We start from the raw sequence: 5,345 nt of genomic DNA, 5'->3' as shown, positions 1-5,345 counted from the left end.
CATTTATTATCACAGAAAAACACTTCCGAAATGGTCATAATCCACAGTGATGTTTGGACCTTTCCCCCCCCCCTCTCTGTCTCAAATGCTGTGTGTTCATTTGAGCTCTGCCGTGACTGTTAATCTGAGGAGATGGAGCTGTGTTCAGCCACAAGGTGGCCCCAAGCCTTTGGCTCTCACCGGCGCAGATGTTCGCAGGCCATTTACAGCCCCGGACCTGCTCTGTTAGTCTGTAGAGCAGCCGATTCAAGAAGCATCATGATGATGGTTATTGTTATTATTATTATAATTGCAGAAGGAATTTTAAAAACAATTTTTTGAGAGTCTCAACATCAAAAACTGATGGTCTTTTAAAGGGCATACTGTCTCATGAGACTCGCTGAATCTGGAACATCCAGTGCTCTGCAACTCTTCGCTTCACTCACCAAAGGTTTTCATCCCAAGGTCACCAATAAAACTAGCTGATCATGTCTGCAGTAGGGAGAGTAAGCGGACCTCAGTCATCTGAAAGATTCTCAAAGAGTAGCCCGCAATTGTGTTATCCAGTCGAGGAAGACGTCATATGCTGCGACTACAAATTGGTTCACATATAGACGCAAATGTTTATTTCTATTTTAGGCTCTTATTAAAAGCTGTCAGTCACATCTAAAAAATAAAAATAAAAATAAAAATAAAAATAAAACAGTTATTTACTGCAGTACATTTGTACGACTAATTGAAAAGAATGGAGGAATTCGAACCCCTGACCTTTCCGCAGCTCCTTGCCATAATGAAACAGTGAGTGAGGCTGCTGACCTGACGACCTAACCCACTTCTGGACCAGCAGTCCACTTCAAAGAGCAAGCTGGTGCTAGCACCTAGCTAACTAGGCAGGAACAGCGCTCTCTCCAGCCCAAGACAAATGAAGCAGTATGTCTGTTAATCGTCTGAATAAACCAGGATTACTAAAGACCTCTCAACTAGGTGGGTCACTTACACACTCTCATAAAGCTTCATTCCGAAAGCCTCGGTTTAAGACAACATGCATTTGTGTTCTGCCGAAGCCTGTGACGGCTCCGCTTCATCAAAAACAACTGATAGAATCTTTAATAATTTTTTTCATCATGTGGGTTTTGTGTGGTCTTCTGCACCCTCTGACCCCGCGTGTTCAAATCCCTGCCAACGAAAGGTCATCCAGTGTGCCTGGCTTTAAAACCTGGCTGATCTAAGCTCAGCTTCTGTGCGTGTTCACGCTCCACCTTCCGTATATATTTAAACCATCATCTCTTTGAGAGATTATAACAAACACTTGTAGCACTTGTAATAGTTTATAGATGAAAGAAATCAGGCATCTGAACCTCATTTCAGATCAACCTGAACCTTTCCACCAAACATTTCGGACCAATGGAAGAGAAGATTTATAAGCAAGAGCAGCGTTTTTCAACCATTGAGATTGTTAAGTGTGCCGTGGGAAAATCCAGTTTTACCTAATATTTCCAAGATGATGACATACAATTATGGGCAATCTGAAGGTGTGGACAATTAAAAAAAGTGAGGCGGTTACATGAATTTGGTCACATTTTTTCTATACACTATAGATCTATGCTGACGCGTCGATTGGTCCATAGCTCTCCCCTCACGCTCACAGAGAAGAAGCCGGTCAAATGTGCAGCGTCAAGCTGTTTTTAAAGCTGATGCGCCTCTAACTTGACCACACATCTTCACGGCAGAATGATGGAGTTGGAACCGCGACACCAAAGTCTGTTGCTAACAATGCTAGCGGCTGAGGTGACAAAACTTTATTGACACTTGTTTCAAACAGAGGTGCTGATCATCATCTCAACAGCCTCATGGTTGGAAACAAGCAGAGCATAGTGAAGGTCAAGGACAATTGGAGCAGCAAAATCACTTTTATGCCATAAAACTATAAGATGTCTTAAGTGTAAAAATGAATAAATAAAAACTTGCCTAAGACTGTCACGCCCTCCAATAGTGGGCACACAAGACACACAGAGATGGTCATAGGAAGCGACATATGAACCTATTTTACACTTCCTGTGTAAAATGTCTCACACTAACAATGACACAATAAAGCATCACTGAATAAAACATATACAGCTGGATTCCCTGGGTGAATATTTGCATACTCGAGATGATTTAGCACTTTACACATTTTCCCTGTTTCCCAAGATTCCTGATCTTATAATCCCTCGACTGCGACAGACTTTAGCAACACAATATCATGCTTGTTCCCAATCCAAAGCTTTGGCATGAAAAGCTGCAGGTGATGTTGCAACTGCAGCGTGACAAACCAAGTGTGGGCTCAAGATGACGGCAGGATTTCATGCAATTCACACAGAGCTGACCCGACAGGTCAACAACGCAGAGGAGTCCTCTTATCTCAAACAAGTAACTGTTTGTTATCTTTAAAAAAAAAAAGAAGTCAGCGCAAAAATGAACATTAACTGGGTCAAAACAGAGGTACACGCTCTTGTTTACGTTCTCCTGATATTGATGACTCCAGAACCGAACCAAGTCTGAATCTTGTCATGTGTTGCACACATGGGCTTGTCTCGTTTTTATTCTACCGCCATGTCTCTTGTCCCATGCCAAAGCTTTTTGAGAGGATGTTTGTCTTGGGTGCAGCAAACAAATTCAAATAACAATGTTTGTTAACACAATGGTTTAGAAACTACATAGGAGCTTGATAGGTGCTGGCTACAGTTGACCTCTAGTCCTAATCATTTGGGTGTTTGGACAGTTGTGTGTTATCTGGAAATAAAAAATAAATTAAAAAAAAAAAAAGTCAAATTAAAGAGCCGTGGAGCACATCTATCGTAACCTCCGACAACAGCACTGCAACATCTTAGCTCTCGCAACATTTAAATAGACAAACAGTTGAAACCAAATTTGTCTTCAGCTTCATGACTGCGGTCCAATGTTATCAGACAAGAACGGTCTGTGGAACCACCTGCTCGTCTGCACACCAGACCACACAACACACTGGAGCTTCTGAAGGAGAGAAACACAGCCATTTTCCCAAGTCATCTCAAAAGATTTTACACTTTTGAACCAGAGACACTGTTGACATTTTCATTTGGGTCGTATTACAGGTTTAAGAGCTGCCACTCGTGTGTCAATAATGGAGTCAACTTGTGACACAGCCGCAGTTTGGAATGGCGGCGACAGTATAGTGTTTGACTACTGGGGTGTTAACTAGACTTGACTATATTTAGTTTATATTTACACCACCTGCATGGCTTGATGGCGAATGTTCTAATAGTTAGTAGAGAACAGAAAAACATGAGGGAAAAGACCTTAACTTATTTATACTGTCAACATAGCTCCAAAACATGATTAGTCAACATTAGTCATCTGAATTGTTAATAAGTTATTCAAGGAATTCAAATGACATTTACTGGGAAAAAAAAGATCAAATGAGTTGAAACCACTTTTTAATGGTTTTGTGCAAACAAAAAGTATGTTTCAATGTAAACACAGCCCATTTCACCACACAGTATAGTTCAGTTAATATTGTGTCGCATGTGTGTAAAGATTTCAGTATTGTGTATGTAGGCAAAGACTCTTGAGTGTCCCTCTGAACAGCTGCGTTACTGGGACACACACTGAAGGTGAGTTGCTGACAAAAGAAGCTCGACTAAACACACTGACTAGACTAAGCTAAAGAGAAACTCATTCATTCCCTGCTCAGATTTGCACAAGTTTTAGTGGATTCTCAATGTAAATCAACCTAAGTGTAGTACTACAACTTCACTGGTCTTCGTTGCCACTCAGTGTTCTAGCCAATCCCATGACAGTATAGTGGCGTAGCGTTTAGTATAGTGTAACAGTGTATAGTATAGTATAGTATAGTATAGTATAGTATAGAATTTAGAGTTTTAGAGTTTTGTACAGTTTACAGTTTTGTATAGTTTCATACACTAGTAAAGTGAAGTATATTATTGTAGAGTACAGTATTTTATTGCACTGTATAGTATAGTATAGTATAGTATAGTTTTATACAGTAGTAAAGTGAAGTATATTATTGTATAGTATTGTATTGCACTGTATAGTATAGTATAGTATAGTATAGTATAGTATAGTATTGTATTGTATTGTATTGTTTTGTACAGTATACAGTTTTGTATAGTTTTTTACAGTAGTAAAGTGAAGTACAGTACGGTACAGTACTATAGTATATTATAGAATCGTATAGGACAATACAGTTCAGCATTGTACTACATTGTATTCTGTAGAGCAGTATAGCATAGTACAGTACGGGAACATAGTAGAGTTGAGTTGAGGATAGTATAGTAAAGTCGTTGCATAGTAGTATAGTCGAGTAAAGTGCAAGTGAGAGTCCATCACAGTAGAGTTTAGGAAATGGCAGCATAGCACAGATGTGTATAGGACAGTTGCCACTGTGTTTTCACTGTGTTTTTCCCAGACTCCACCATGGGGACTGGGCAGATGGGTCCCTGAGGAGAAGGTGTGTGGGATGAGGGCGCAGACGTCAATCATGGTCAGCCCCTCTCACCCCCGACCCGAGACAGAGGGGGTCTTTAAGTGGCTCCTTCAGCAACAACCTGCTGCTCCTATTGTGCAGAACCCAGCCTCCATCACAGCAGCCACTCTCAGTGTGTGTTCAGCAGTAGGGACGGGACCTGCTCTGAGCAACCATCAGTGTAGAAGTGCACATTATACACCAGACTCATTTCAGCCAGAGCATCATTTCCTTCGGCGTGAGTGTGAAGTATATGACTGGTTGAGAGCCATGGTGGAATGGAGTGAAAGGTTGTGAAGAGCGATTGACGATAACAGTCGGAGAATCCAAAAAATGCCGAGTGTAATCCCTATCATAGATCCAGACCTCCAGTTCCTCATGCGCTGTATGGAAATGCTCCTTTCATAGAGATGCACTCTGCTTTTGTCTCCTTCTTGTACGCCAGGTCACGTGACCCCAAAGCCCGAACAGACGGAGAGCAGCAGCTTTATCTCCACATCCCTCGATGCTTGGTCACACTCAGGTTAAAGTGAACGTTTCCACCTGCCCTTCCAGAGAGAATCACCTGGACCAGTCTGCGCGGGTCGGGACTGACGCTGACAAGCGCAGGTCGCGCGGACACCTGTTGTGTTTCTTTAACCGGAGCAGCATCATCCCGCGTGTCGCCGCCTGACATCAGCAGCGACACACACACAAAGGCTTGTTGTGTAACTAATTGAAGGGGCTTTGCTGTTGCGGTGCGCAAATACGCTTTAAGGGGGCTGCGTCGTTGCGTGTGTGTGTGTGTGTGTGTGTGGTTATGTTCATTAAGACATTCCTGCTCGGATTGGGGGGGGGGATTTACATAATAAACTGCGCGCCT

Source organism: Synchiropus splendidus, chromosome 9, assembly GCF_027744825.2.
Source record: "Synchiropus splendidus isolate RoL2022-P1 chromosome 9, RoL_Sspl_1.0, whole genome shotgun sequence".
Taxonomy (NCBI): domain Eukaryota; kingdom Metazoa; phylum Chordata; class Actinopteri; order Syngnathiformes; family Callionymidae; genus Synchiropus; species Synchiropus splendidus.
Note: the sequence above shows the minus strand (reverse complement) of the source record.